The following is a 16,619-nucleotide window of genomic DNA, read 5'->3' as shown; positions in this document are numbered from 1 at the left end:
GTCCCAAGGGCCCCATCTCCCTGTTGCAGGCCGGGTGTTCCAGGTAGTCGAGAATGAACTCTACGTGTTCCCGGAGTGTGCTTAACTTGGGGATGGCTGGAGTAGTGTCACGCTGAGAGGAGTCCGCATCATCATCGGCGTCCTCGTCAGAATCTTCAAGTTGGGTACTGACACCTGCAACTGAAGATGCGATCTCGATATCAGACATGGTCTGATACCCAGAATCACCCTCGTTGTCATCCAACAACTCACGCGCTTCGTCCACATCAACATCGTCGCCATGCGCGCTTAGACGTGCATGGAAATCGTCCACGTCAAAACCTAGGAAATCGTGCTCCGCATCTGTTCCGAGAAGCAGACGAGACCAACCATTTTCTAGAGCCTTGACAGGGATTTCCTTCCATGCACTGGCCCAGTTGTAGATTGCAGACTTGATGTTATAGCGGCGAATGTTTTCCAAAGTCCGCTGGCCTCACGTGTCCCATCCCTCCCTGCGCTCTTGCTCGTCCTCATGAACAGCCATCACCTCATCCGAAAACTTCCTTTGGTACAGCCTCTTCATTGCCATGATCACTCCTTGGTGCATTGGTTGGATGAGAGCAGTCGTATTAGGTGGCATAAACATGCACCAAATGCGTCCATTCTCAGCCTCCAACTCCTTGTCGCACGGGTGGACAGGTGCATTATCCAAGAGAAGGAGGGCCTTTACCTGGTCGTGCGGGATTCCCAGTGTCTTTGTCTGGTAATTGATGACCTTGACGAAATGGCGGTGGAACCAGTCTTTGAAGATCTGGGCAGTGACCGATGCCTTCACAGAATGGTACCAAACGACAGGAAGGACATCCATCACCCCATGAAGACACTGAGGCTGCTTTGCACGGTCAACAATAACGGGCTTGAGCCGGTGCATGCCGTTAGCATTGGCACAACACAAAGCAGATATCCGTTGCTTGCAGAGCATGCGGCCAGGTACATGCTTCTCCATCTTGTCGGCTAGAGTGTTTGTTGGCAAAGAGCGATAGAATAAACCAGTTTTGTCAGTGTTGTAGACTTGACCGAGAGTGAGGCCCTCCCTGTTGATCAAGCCCTTCACCTTGTGCCAAAAGATCCTCGTTGGCGTCCAAAGTTTCGCCATGAGACTTAAGGTTGGTAAGGCCATGTTGTAACTTGAACGCGAAGAGCCAACCCTCGGATGCCTTGAAGTCTGGGGCGTCATGAAGCCTTGCGAACTTCTCAACAGCAGCCTTCAGCTCCATGCCACGCGCCAGCACACCAGCAGCATGTTGCTGTCGATGCCAAATCAACGTGGAGCGGTCGACTACAGCATACTGGGGAGTAAACATCATCTTCCTCTCCATGTTGCGTTTGTTCTTCGACGAGAAGTCAGCCATGTACTGCATGAGTTTGTCATGGGATATCTTGATATCAGACGAAGTAGATCGGGCCAGGTTGAATTCACGGACGATGCGTGAGGTTGACCATCCCGCATCCACCTTGTCCAATATCTCCCTCTTCTTCTCCAGAGTCAAAGCCACTCTCTTCCTCATCTTAGGCAACGGGGCCATCATCACACACACGAAGAAGAGGCAGGAGAGCAGCAGGAGAGCCTGCAGCAGGTAGGGCACCACCACAAAAGCAAGCATGTGGGTGGCCATGACGATGAACGTGCACTCACAACAAGACGGACGGTGAGTGGGGAGGATGCAGGGGCGCTGTAGTGGACGGTGGCTGAACTACACACCAAAACACAGTGGTCCATGCCGTGCGGGCCGAGGTCAAATTCCGGGAGTGAAAAAGTTGGATTTTTAATTTTTTTTTTTTTTGCACTTTTTGGGCAATTTTGGGAATACCGAATTCTGGGACCAAAATGTCCAGTAAGTGGGGTGTCTGGAAAGTGGGCGTCCAGATAGTACAGGGATGACTGTATGTGCTTTGTACTGACTCTCAAAGTGCCGTTGCCTCTGTGAAGAGTTTTGCCCCTACTCATCCTGTAGTCCTGGAAATTCAGTATTGGTTGACCTGTCTGGTGGCTCGTTATAAGTATATCTGGTTCTGCTGGGTGCCAGCCTATGTTGGCATCAAGCAGAACGAGCTTGTAGATCGAGCTGCAAAACAGGCTTGTAATTTAAATGCATGTGAGCCAGGTAGTATTCCCCCCTGCGACTTAAGCCAAAACTTCGAGCGTATAATCACTCAAAGTGGCAGTCATCATGATCATCCCTGGTGACTAATGCAAAGTTAAGATCTATTCATACATCAGTTGCTCCTTGGTCATCCGCTAATCACCCTGACCGGAGGACTGGTATCGTAATGAGGCGTTTGAGGATTGGACATACGTAAATTACTCATAAGTTTTTGTTAACCACTGGCGTAGGGCAAGTGCCCCCAATTTGGCAAACTTGTCAGATGCCTCAATCTGTGAGGCATATTTTGGCAGATTGTGCTGGTTTGTCCACGAGCATAGGCTCTGTGGTTTGGAAGGGGTGCCTTGGTAATGATGCACCAGTAAAGAAACTAGTCGAGTTTCTGAAATCAATCGGCTTGTTTCATTTAATATAATTATTACAGTATATTCAGATCCTCATATTTGAGGGTAATTTGTTAACTTTGAACCTTGAGAGCTGGAGGGCTAATCTTGTGAGACAGTCTTCCGGTTTTCCGGGTTCATTGTTTTTTCTACACTTACACCATTGACGACGCTGAATAGCCTTGCAGCTGCAGTGCCAGACACTGCTGTGCCAAACCCCTTATAAATTAATCAATCAATCCAAGCCCATCACCACACACCTTAAAGGTTGGTAAAATCTTAGTTGTGTCAAAATGTAGTTCAGTTGAAATTTGGGGGGACTTTTTCAAGGCTTGTCTGACATCATTCATTTTTCCCATTGGGTCTGTTATTTGTCCAGTACAGATTTTGTCCAGTAAGGTAGTACTGTATGACAAAAATACCGTACTGGACGCAAGGGTACTGTAAATAAAAGTAGTGATCAACCAATGCTTTTTTACAGCTATATCCAAAGCAAAACCAAAGTTAAAGATAAAATACAGTCCATTACGGATGAGGGGATCATCTATACACAGGAGAAAGATATTTGTGAAACCCTAAATAAAAACTTTCAATCAGTTTTTTCAAAGGAAAGAAATTTTGAGAGATGATATGGAATATGCATGCCCACACGTATTACCAGATATACAAATATCAGAAAAAGAAGTACAGGAAGAGTTACATAAATTGGACAAAGGAAAAGCAAATGGTCCTAATGGAATTTCAGGTTGGGTGCTACATGAATGTGCAGATGAGCTAAGCAGACCACTGTATTCAATATTTAAGGAATCCTTAGGTCAAGGTAAAACTACATGACATTTGGAAGAAACCAAACATTGTTCCCCTATTCAAGAAAAGGAATTGACAAAATCCAGTCAACTACCGACCAATATCACTGACCAGTGTTGAAGCAAGATACTAGAAAAGCTGGTAAGGAAAGTTTGGGTAAAACATCTAGAACACGATATTATAAGAGGCAGTTCGGTTTTAGGAAGGGAAAATCATGTGTTACTAATCTGTAAAGCTACTATAGTAGAGTTACAGGACATAACAGAAAAGAGAAGGATGGGTGGACAGTATCTATGTAGATTTTAAGAAAGCATTTGACAGAGTACTGCACCAAAGACTTATATGGAAACTGTACCATCAAGGAGGTATCCAGAGCAATCTGTACTGTTGGATGCAGGATTTTATCAGAAAAAGGGAAATGAGAACAATATTAAGGGGAAATCACTCATCATGGAGGGAAGTGACCAGCAGAGTGCCACAGGGCTCAGTGCTGGCACCAGTTATGTTTTTAGTACATTCGACCCTCGATTTGGCGGACCCGTTTCCTGGATTTTGGATTTCCCAGACACGGGCTGAGGCCGGACAATATTAGCAAATGCCAGACAAATGCCCGTACAAGTCTGGGATTCTGAACAAAAGTCCGGCCATTATTCTCTCATATAAAACTATAAGCAGTCTGCTGCACAACACACTATAATTTTAGCAAGGTTTTGACTTGAAAAAGGCCATTTGTAACACACATGAAATTATTTTCATACATGAAACGCGTCTTGACCACCAACCTGCTTCATGCCACCAGCTCCTAATTCGTGGCAATATCCCATTTGTCTCTTACCATTCTCAAATGCCACTATAAATAGTGTATTGCATAACAGTAAAGTTTAAGGAAGGCTTGGACACAATAATATTCGTAGGTAATAAAAAAAATATATATTTTTTTACGGATAAAGTCAGTGGGATCCATTCCTACTCACTTAGCGCACCTGACTCTGTGTGACTAAATATCAAATCGGCACTTTTTACTGGAAAATATATATTTTTTTTTTCGCCACAGTGGCTCAAACACACCTAATTATCTGAAATATACTTCAAAAATTTTACATAATATAACTTAATTAAAAAATTAGGTTTCAGAGTTAGAATGCATGTTAGCAGATATTTCCCCTTCAGATTGTCAGTGTTTATATCTCAGTCAGCTGATGAGTGGTTGGCCAGTGTTAGCAGATATTCCTCCTTCAGATCTTCAGCAAACCTTGACAGACTTCTATTTTGCATAAATATTTTGAGAAAAAAGAAATATATATGCATTGTAAATCAATATTTATCCAAAACAAAAGTCCGTCAAGGTGAGTTGTTAGGCTAGAGGCAAAACACTTCTGCTGTCTTTACGAAATTTTCACTCTGAATCCTGATTTTCTATTAATAATTAAATTAAGCACAAACTTCTGACTGAATTTCAAATAATTAGGTGTGCAAACCTATATGGTGATAAAGATTAAAATATTTTCTAATTAAAATTGCCGATTCTGTCCTAGATCGAGATCACATTCGATGATTGTATCTTGATCAACTGATTAGTGGTTGGCCAATGTTAGCAGATATTTCCCCTTCAGATCATCAGGACGCCTTGACAGACTACTGTTTTGTATAAATATTTATTTTGAGTACAAAAAAATGTATCTGCATTGTAAATCGATATTTACTACAAAACAAAAGTCCGTTAAGGCGAATTGTTAGGCTAGTGGGAAAACACTTACGCTAACTTTAAGAAATTTTTGCTCTGAATCCTGATTTTCTGTTAATAATTAAATTGAGCAAAAATTTTTGACAATTTCAAATAATTAGGTGTGCAAACCTACAAGGTGTGTCAGAAAAATTCCAGGACTGAGTGTGCTGTGTGAGCTATGACTGGGAGAGGGATTAGCGGGTTGCGTCACCGTGTGACATAATATCCAGGGAGTATATGACTGTGATCTCAGCTCTCTGCAGCCGCTGATCTTTTTTTTCACATGCTTTTGTGTACATGTCCTCTGTTTCAGGTCGTCAAGCGATGAGCACAGAGCAACGAACCAACCTGAAGTTTCTGGTCTGGTTGGGGAAAACTCCGTCTGAAGCACTGGGAATGCTGCGGCAAGTGTACGGAGATGAGACGATGTCACCTTCACGTGTTGTTGAGTGGTACAAGAGGTTCAAACAGGGACGCGAGGACGTGGAAGACGACCCCAGGAGCGGAAGGCCTTCAACGAGCAGGACTGAGGCCAACGTTGAGCGTGTCAGGCAGATTGTGCATGGCGATCGTTGGTTGACTGTTCGACTGATTGCAAATGAGCTGGGCATGAACCGGGACATGTCTGGAAGATTATCACTGAAGATTTGGGTATGCGGAAAGTCTGCGCAAAGATGGTGCCGAAGCTGCTGAATGATGACCAGAAGGATCGGCGCATGCAGGTGTGTCAGGACATCCTCGAGCGTCTTGAAACCGAACCAGCCTTGCTAGGGAGAGTCATCACCGTTGATGAGTCATGGATCTTCGATTATGACCTGGAGACCAAACGCCAGAGCCTTCAGTGGAAGAGTTCGATGTCGCCAAGGCCAAAGAAAGCAAGACAGTTGAAGTCCAAAGTCAAAGTCATGTTGATTGCATTCTTCGATGTGAGGAGCATCGTCCACACTGAGTTCTTGCCACAGGGTCAGACGATTAACCAGCATGCCTACAAAGAGATCCTGTGGCGTTTGCTTCGTTCAGTGCACGAGAAGAGGCGAGAGTTGTGGCAGGACAACTCGTGGCTGCTTCACCATGACAATGTGCCTTCTCACAGTGCCCTGAGCATCCGACAGTTCCTGGCCGAGAGGAACATCGCCGTGCTGGAGCAACCTCCCTACTTGCCCGACCTGGCTCCGTGTGATTTTTTCCTCTTTCCCAAGCTCAAGGGGGTCATCAAGGGGACCCGTTTTGAAGACGTGGAAGACATCAAGATGGCCGTGATGACAGAGCTGCGGAGGATCCCGGAAGAATCCTTCCAGGAGTGCATGGAGGCATGGCAGAGAAGGATGGGAAAGTGCATTAAACTCCAGGGGGATTACTTCGAAGGGGACAACTCATAGTTTGTGGTTTGGATTTGAAATATATCTTTTGTGACAGCAGTCCTGGAACTTTTCTGACACACCTCGTATATGGTGATAAATATTAAAATATTTTCTAATTAAAATTGCTGATTTGGTCCTAGATTGTGTGTTTGTATCTTGGTCAACTGATTAGTGGTTGGCTGACCTTGTGGTGCTCCATTCCTTGCTCATTTTCCTCTTTTTCCTCAGCTTTTTGATCTCATCTATCATAGCCTCCACATTCTCGTCAACAACTGTCTAAACAACCATTCTTGGAGTTGTAGCTAGCAAAATACAGCTATTGTGTCAGTTATTATTATTGTTATTGCATCAGTGTTATTATTTTATGTACTGTGTATGTTAGTTATGTTGGTATAGGTAGCCTACATTCCAAATGCTCTAGATTATCGGAATAATTGCCAGACAATATTGGAGAATTCGGACAAAGTATGGTAATAGTCCGGGAAATGGTATGTGGGGCCGGACTTTTGCCATTCCCGGACTGGTCTACCCCCCTTTTAGTCCGGCAGATTGAGGGTCGAGTGTGTATATATAAATGATATAGACAGTAACATTGGAAATGGAAGTTATCTAAATATGTTTGCAGATGATGCAAAAATTCAGAGGAAAATTACTTACACAGATTCTTGCAAAAAGCTGCAAGAGGAATTGAACAAGCTTTATGAATGGAGCAATAAATGGCAAATGGAATTTAATGTGGATAAGTGTCACATAATTAAATTTGGTAAAAGTGAGAAAAGACCAGATTGGGATTTTAAGTTAGGATGATCAACCCTACACATATCAGAAAGGGAGGAGGACCTAGGAGTAATAGTCAATAACAGACTATCTGCAGATGATCACATCAGTGAGACGGTATGGAACATTGCTTGCTAATATGAGAATCACATTCACATATATAAATGAAGACATGGCTGAGAAAGATAACATCGTTCATCAGACCAACCATGGAGTATGCATCAGTAGTCTGGAATCCTCATCTCAGAAACCCCATAGAGAAGATTGAAAGAGTACAAAGGGCAGCCATAAGATGGGTACCAAGCTTAAGGGATCTAAGCTATGAAGAAAGACTAGACAAACTGAATCTACCAACACTGCAGGAGAGGAGGAGAAGAGGAGACATGATTATGCTATATAAATGCATATCAGGGAGAGAGAAAATAGACATAAATGAATATATTTCATATGGTGAAGCATCAGCAAGAGGACATTGCAAAATTTGCATGAAAAGAGAGGTGATAAACACACAAGGAAATTCATTTTCCCAAATAGGGCAATTGATCAGTGGAATGCACTACCAAATGAAGTAGTGTGCACCAATACTATTCATAAATTCAGGGATATGTATTATAAAAATGATTTAATACACGGAACAGTACAAGCTTGACTCATTCCTGTAAAGATACAATTAGGTAAGAACAATTAGGTATCAGTAAAAACACACAGCAAGATAGAGGCAGGAGATGAAAATTAGCCCTAAAAGAATTAGGGAACTTCCTTACCTTCCGACAATACTCACTATTTTTTTTCTTTTTTTCTCCCAGCAACAGGGACACAGGATATTAATGGTAATGAGGTGGCTTCTTAATTCCTCCTTCACTTAACAGGCCATTGCTCTTGAAACTGGTTTGTTCTAAGGTCAGTCCTGGTTTATACCCTGGCTGACGAGAAGAAATCATTCCTGGTCTTAAGGTGAGCAAACAGTGCGTCCCTGTTTTGTGTTGTGCCAGTGAAACAGGTTCCCATTGTCTGAAACCTGTTGTGGTGGGGCGCCAAACAGCTACGCTGTCTCCGGGGGTTAATGGATCATCTCCCAGGGATATCTTTCCACTCACTGAAAGCTTGGTTTATAGCCAAGATCTTCAAAGACTGGTTCTATAATCATGCTGTGGAGATTATCCATTATCAGAGTCTTGGCCTTGCCCATCACCAAATGCAGGCTCTACTGCTCCTTGGCAACACTCCTGCTCATCCTTCTGAGATGGAGTTGGTTGGAGATGGAGGTGATATTAGGGTCATGTTCTTGCCCCCTAACTCGGCCTCCATTGTGCAGCCCATGGACCAGGGTATTATGGCAGCAACAAAGTGGCTGTACAGGAAGAGGTTTATGGAAGACACAATGGTTGTGCTGGAGGAGGAGGAGGCAGCCCAAGGCATGGACAGTAGAGGGGAGAGGACCTTGGCAACCTCAAGCGGTATTCCCTCAAGTCTGCAATCAACAACTGGGCACAAGCTTGGAGGGAACTCTGCACTCACACTTGAGCATGGTTGGAACAAGCTATTCAAGGGTGAACGAGACCATTGCTGACTTTACTGGCGTTGAAGCACAGCACTTTTTGACTGGTGTATGGAAACAGCAGCAGAACAGGTGACTGAGAACACGATCCACTACTGGTTGGAAGTGGACAAGGGAAACCCTGTGCACCAGACTCTGTCCAACAGGGAAATTGTGGAGTCTGTGACTGCTGGGAGCACAGAGCGTGAAGTGGAGGAGGACGATGATGACATCAAAGTGGCAGAGATCCTGAGGCTCCAGCAGGTTCGTGATGCAATGGACTTCCTTCTGGACTACTGTGAGCACCGTAATCAGCAGCCCATCTTTGCCGATGCCACAGCCACGTACCTACAGGGCTGTGAGAATGTGACAGAACTGCAGTTGAGAAGGATACCCAGGCAGGCTTCCATCACATACTGTTTCTGGCCCATGGCACCTGACACTCCATAGATAGACCTTCTTGCAACGTCCCCTGTAGCCCCGGCCCTCGACCTCCTTGTACTGGCCTCTGTCACCCCAGTCCACTACTTCCTCACATTGATGTTGTTTACCGCAACCAGGCACCACCACAGCCACTTCTTCACCCAAGCCAGGCACCACCACCAGAGGTCCCTCCCCCCATCTCCAGCCAGAGGCCTCACTGGAGCTCCACCAGACGTCCCCTGCCACTCCATGCCCAAGCACTGAAGGCTTCGTACTTGTACTCGTGGCAAAGTTTTTAGGATACAGGGTTGAGATGGATAGTGCCGGTACCACAATGTCCGGCATAACACCAAATGTTGAGCTGATGGTGATGGCAATGCTGTGCAATATCCAATGTTTAGCTTCATTCAGTGAAAGGCCTGGATGACTTACAATGCATGGTTGAGAGTTTACTATATTATTATTATTATTATTATTATTACAGCTACTACTGCTACTACTACTATTATTATTATTGTACTGTATTCGTTTTTGTTTTATTTTCTTCATTTTTTCTTCATGTATATCAGTTTGATGTGCATTTATACTGTGTACATTGATTATGTATTCACAGCAAAAAGACCAGTTTGACTATAGTAGGACTCGCCTAAATTTGTGGCTTTGGTGTGGCCCACACCTGTGTACAATGGTGCCATGTTTCCCCAACTTGCGATGTGAAACGGAAGCTATTTATGTACAAGGCATAACGAATACGATAAATTCAGATGAATAAAACTTACACTTGTGTATTTAGATGGATGAATCAACAGTAATCTTATTATGCATAAAATATTTATACAGTAACACAGAAACATGGCAAACATATTGTACAGTGTTGCTAAAAGAAATTGTAGTCACTTTTAATGGTTTTTAGTGTAGTTTTTGGGTGGGGAATAATATCACAGTTATAGATATAAGATAATGAGTCTGAAAAAAGAAGAAATATTCCAATATCCAAAGTAAAAGAAATAATTCATATAATTCTTGTGTGGCAACACAGACACACCCAGTCTGGCCTAAGGTAAAGTACGTACCTCCATAGACCCAAGCATAGCTTGCACAGGTGTTGCTAGTGAAAAATGCTCACATTTACTGGCTTTTACCGTAATTTTAAGGGTGAGGAATAATCACATTTATAATCATAAGCTAATATGTAGGACAAAATAGTAGACATATGCCAATACCGAAGTAAAAAAAAAAACATTCACTCGCGAGGGGGGAAGGAGAAAGGGAATGAATGAATGAAAATCAATCATGGTAATGCAATAGCAGGTCATTTGTCGCCATATACAAAAAATGATAAATGTCACTAAATATAACAAAACGAAATTAACAAATGAAAGCACAATTATAAATAACTTATAAAAGAATCAAAAGTACTCAGGGTGGCTCACATCTCCTGCCAGGAGAGAGAGAGAGAGAGAGATACGGTATAGAAAACGTGGCAACACTGTACACAGGTGCGGGACACACCACAGCCGCATATTTAGGCAAGTCCTACTATAGTAACCAAGGAGACTCATTTGACTAGTAACCTAGGATACTCTGACTAATAATGAAGGAGGCTCAGTTTGACTAATAACCAAGGAGACTTTCACTAGTAAACAAGGAGTCTCATTTGACTATTAACAAAGTACAGTACCCGCACGTCCAGCATGGTAATATTGTCATGCATAGGTCACGTGTTGGACCAAAAACGTGTTGGACTAACAATAGAGCTTATGGGGAAAAATGAATTATGTCAGCAACCCTCGGAAAAGTCACCCTAAATACCTACCATATACCTATACATATATTGGTACTATTGTAATTATAATAAATGGTACTGTGCTGTGAATGATAACTAACCTTTTAGGATAGTGTTGGTGGGCTTGCTGGGAATGGAAGGTGGTATCCAAGGCTGTAGTTAGTCCTACTGGGTCCCTGGAGGATGGCTGCTGGCGTCACTAGCGGGTAATGGCTGTTGCTCCTCCTCAACCTCCCTCATAAATCCTTCGAAATCACACTCAGAATCACTATCTTCGTCCACAGCCATGGAAGGTCCTGCTTCTGCCTGTCCTAGCACTGTAATCCTCGGGAAAGTGCATGCTTCTCACACTGTTGCCAGAGCCCCGTCTCGTGACTGTGGAAAGTGATCGCTGTCGCTGACTTGGTAGATAATAAGGAGAAGCAACTTTGTTTATAAACTGGTACGCACGCCGATGAGAAGGGTTTCAAAACGATTGATGTTTATTCTAAAATATTAATATGTATTCATTGTCAGGCTAAATGTTCAATGCTGTAGTACGATACATTCTCTGTCGAGTCGCCTGGGTTTTGGTCACACTGTTATGCCCGTCGTATCTCGGCAGGAATCCATCCAGATGAATTCCAATTGCCCGTGGTATCGTTGGCAATTTTACCACGTTACCGTTCCAATTTACCATCGTATCCTCGGCAAACCTGGTATGAAGTGCCTTGTGATAGCCTTCGGCTGCCAGGATCTTGTCTTAGTTTTTTATTATGATCATTTTGGCTTCATTCATGTCGTAGGCCTTGGCAATGTCAACTTTCCTCTCCCCTTTCTTCTTCCTCTCGATGCTTTCTAGCTTGGTGGCCTGAGGGAGGTGCCGACGCTTCTTGGGGTTCTCAGAAGGCTTCCTAGGCATCGTGAGCAGGGTAAAATGCAGTAACAAGGGCAGAAAATGCAGCAAGAAAAAAGCACCTTCCAATGCAATTATGCGACTGAGTGGCTCTGTGGCGGGAGAAATGTAAACAAAACATCACGTGACACCAGAAGCGTTTTTAATTGGGTGGCATCACGATCACGTCACGATAGCGGGCAGGGAAGGCTACTTGATCAGAAGTTTTTCATTGGCTATCATCATCATGGGAATGTCCAGTATGGCCGTGTTGGACCGGGGGGAATCGTGCTACAGTGAACTCTGCGGATTTGGCCCACTTCTTGGAGCTCTGTGCGTGTTATGCTAACACACTCGTGTTCCAGTAATTAAATCGTATTAAATAATACTAATTAATTGCTCACCGTGCTGGACTCGAATCGTGCTGGACTAACACGTGCTGGATGCGAGGGTACTGTATACAATTTGACTATACCGGTAGCGTTGGCCACTGTCTCTTGTGCCCCACCCCTTACTGATGCCCCACCCTCTTCCAGCTCTGCTCGTTGCTGATTGAGGTAATTATTCTGCTTACTGATAGAATGAGGAGCCATACCACGTAATAGTATCGTATTATTTACTTTGACTTTGAATTCATTTCTTTATGGCCAGTGCTGGGCAGGTGCGCAAACACTTGTGCAAAGCGCAATTGTGCACCTTTGCACTCCGGTGATATCATTTGCGCATTGCGCACTGCACGAGACCATGCGCAATTTTGCGCTTGCGCACATGAAAAGGCAGGTGCGCACCTGCCCTGCGGATTGCGCACTGCGCAATCCAAGGGACACGTGGTCTTCCAAGGGACACTTGGTCTTCCAAGGGACACGTGGTCTTCCAAGGGACACTTGGTCTTCCAAGGGACACGTGGTCTTGGGAGTATCCCGCATGGCTGGACAAGGGATGGGGGAGGCTGGGGTGGGTCGCGAGGGTGGGTTGGTGGGGGGAGGCGGGAGGGAAGGGGGTAGTAGCATTTCTTAATATGCTTCAACAGAGATAATGTATTTTTAATATTTTTTAAATTATTATTATTAGTAAATAATTATAAATATACAATATTTATTAAGATTAGCATATGCAATTCCTTACAAAAAGCATTAAAACATATTTAAATCAAATATCCACAGCCTAATAGTTTATTAGGCTGTGGATATTTGATTTAAATACGCTGTTTTCATGATTTTTTTTTTTGTGTAACGAATTATATATGCTGTTGTATATCTATATTGAATTATTAAATAAATTGTTTTGACAAGACAAGAGAGATAAAGAGGATTATTCTGAGAGAGAGAGAGAGAGAATAAATACGGGAATGGCAAATGAGCGTCTCTTTGAGTGAGGAGATAAGGCATAAACTTCATCCCTCCTCTCTCTCTTATTCTCCATTCCTTCCCTCCTCTCTCTCTTATTCTCTATTCCGTCCCTCCTCTGTCGAAGAGAGAGAGAGAGAGAGAGAGAGTTGATGATACAGTAATCACGTGATCTTTGCCAATGCCTTGGTAAATATAGGCTTTTTTTCCCGGACAGTGACCTACTGTACCTCAGTCACCGTGGGTGGTGTGCAGGTTGCTAATTTAGTAATTTGTTTATCTATCTATCTCTATCTATCTATAGCCCGACGCCCTAATCCCGCAAAGGGTGGCCGCAGACAAAACGCCTCCAAGTCACTCTGTCACCCACCATTTGACTACCCTCCCCCCAACTCACCCCCCCCCTCCCTCATATACCTCTCAACTCCATCTCTCCACCTCATCCTCAGTCTACTTCTTCCTCTCCCTCCCTCCACCTCACCTACATACACCCTCTTAGTCAGTCTTTCATTCTCCATTCTCTTCACGTCCAAACCACCTCAGTGTATTTCTCCTAATCTTCTCAACTACATCCACATCCACCCCACAGCGTTCCTTCACTTCTTCATTCATCAACCTGTCCCTCCACGTCACTCCACATGCTCCTCTCAAGTAACTCATTTCCACTGCTCTCACTCTTGACTTGTTCCCCTCTTGCAAGGTCCATGCCTCGCTTCCATACTTCAGGGTAGGGATCACAGTACTATCATGCAGTGACTTCTTAACTTCCATACTCACCTCCCTATTTCTCATCACTGCTTTCAGTGTACCAACAACCTTCCTTCCCTGCTGTACCCTTTCACGCACTTCATCCCCCAAAGTTCCATCCTTACTCATCACACTACCCAAGTACTTGAATGCACTCACATTCTCCATATCCTCACCATCCAACCTCACTGCACACTCTGTGACTTCATTCCTCTCAAACACCATAACTTTACTTTTGTTTACATTAACTTTCAGATTCCTCCTCCTACACACTGTCCCAAATTCATTCACCAAACCTTGCAACTCCCATTCGTCTTCACTCAGCAGTACTGTATCATCAGCAAACAGCAACACCGGAAGCTTCCAAATCTCGCCCTCATTCATTAGAGCCACCCCCACATCCAGTGCCCTACCCTGCACCTCCTTTACAACCCCATCCATGTATATATTAAACAGCCATGGAGACATCACACAACCCTGTTTCAGTCCCACATTGAGATCAAAGAACTCACTCAGCTCACCATTCACTCACACTGTAACCCTAGCTCCTTCATACATACTCTTCACAGCACTCAACAATTTCCCCTCCACTCCATATATTCTTAATACCTTCCACATACCTTGCCTATCTGTTCTGTCATAAGCTTTCTCCAAGTCCATGAAGGCAGCATACACTTTCCTTCCCTTCTCTAGATACTTCTCCACTAAACATCTTAGAACAAATATCTGATCTACACACCCTTTTCCCACAATATATGCAAATGATTTGCACTAGTGCTTTGCGACATTGCACAAGCTAAATATTAGATTGTGCAGTTGTGCAAATTACAAATAATGGAAAATAATAAATAAAAGTAAGTAGGTATGCTGTTTTATTTAAATATATCAATATTTTTCAGTAATTCCCAGAAATATATGCAAATGGTTTGCGTTTGTGCTTTGCAACATTGCACAAGCTAAATATTTGTCAGATTGCGCATTTGCGCTTGCGCAAGGTAGTGAACTGTGGATTGCGCTTTGTGCTTGCGCTAGGTCCTTCTTCGTTTGCGCTGCCCACCACTGTTTATGACAAAGGAAGCACTAAAATTTTGCTGAATCAAAATCAGTTTGCAAAGAACCAACCTGCCTCCTCCTGTGACTGCAGCTGAGTTCTGGTGCCAAGAAAGTTCGGAGCTTGGCAATAACACATCGCAGCTGTGCCGCTATTACTATTAAAACATATTAAGTCATCTGTCTGTCATGTCTGGTAAGTTACCACAGTATCATAACTATATTGTAAGTTTCCTTATTTCCTTCATTAATTTCCTTAATACTGGAGGGATCAAATATAGAAGTAGGAAAATGAAATGTCACTGGCTTCGCTTCAGAATGAGAAATTTCATTCTATACACGAAGTCAGTGAAATCTTAGAGGGAAAAGGGTTTTGTGTGTGTGTGTGTGTGTGTGTGTGGGGATACCAAATAGATAAGGAAAAATGTCTAAGTTCTTTGTAGAGTGTGTACCTTTTTATTTTCATAAAAAGGGAATGTTCGTTACTTTACAAACCTTTCAGGTCGATGACGTTCCTTGGTACTTTTTTTCCAACATCCTTTACCAAAACATTTCCTAGTTAAATGGAAAAGATATCATTGCAGTTAAGGGGTTAAGTAAAAGTTTTGTTACTTCGATTAGCGAAAGCGCCTGACATGTTTACCCAACATCGGCAAGGCAAGACTGGCTCAGAACTTCTTCTTGGGCTGACGGGTGAGTGGGCAGGGCCAAGGGGGTGCGGCACAAGAGAATCAGGCAAATGCTAATAGTACAGTAACCAAGGAGATTCATTTGACTAACAACCAAGGAAACTCATTGGAGTAGTAACCAAGGAGACTCAGTTGACTAACCAGGTAGATTCATTGAACTAGTAACCAAGGAGGCTTAGTAACGCACAAAAAGCTATGTAGGATTTATTTTACTTTTATACATAATTGTTTCAGGGGTTGTGGGTTGGAGAAAGGGCAGCTAGATGGTGGAGGATGAGGTGATATGGAGATGTCAGTGACTGAATAGGGAGGCTGCTAGAGATCAAGCAGCAAGGCGAGTCACCATTAGGTGACAGGCTGATGCATGCATGTGTATTGGAGCCTTTATAAACCATACGAATATTGCAAGAACCAAAGAGAGGCTGCCAGAGATCAAGCAGCATGGAAAGCTTTTATAAACGATACGAAAGAGTGATGCTTCCCTTGCATACAGAGTTATTGTTTATTATGTTTGATAGGTGAATTGACAGAAGATAGATGGAGTGATTCTTTGCTAGGTAGATAGATGGACAGACAAGGAAGAAAACTTGCTATATGAGAGAGAGAGAGAGAGAGAATTCCTTAACTTGATATTGTTTGCTAAAATCAGATTATTTTTTCAGTTTGTTGTTGTACTAACAATGAAGCAGACCCATCAACCACAGGGAAAAAGCACTCCTTCAAGGCCATCCTGTGTAGTGACAATGAGAAGAGGAAATTGTCAGCAGCAGCACCACCACCACCACCACCACCACAGTCTACTACTACTACTACTGCCACCACCACCACCACCTACTACTACTACTACTATGCATCAAAATCATGAGTTAACCTTCAGTAGTTCTTTCACTGTATTTTGGCCAAGAATATTGTCCTTTTATGGCTATAAATTCCCTTCCATAGCACTTCTTTGTGACTAGCATCATATTC

The sequence above is a fragment of the Coenobita brevimanus genome, chromosome 22 (genome assembly GCF_032717465.1).
Source record: "Coenobita brevimanus isolate Jiangsu-jjx chromosome 22, ASM3271746v2, whole genome shotgun sequence".
Taxonomy (NCBI): domain Eukaryota; kingdom Metazoa; phylum Arthropoda; class Malacostraca; order Decapoda; family Coenobitidae; genus Coenobita; species Coenobita brevimanus.
Note: the sequence above shows the minus strand (reverse complement) of the source record.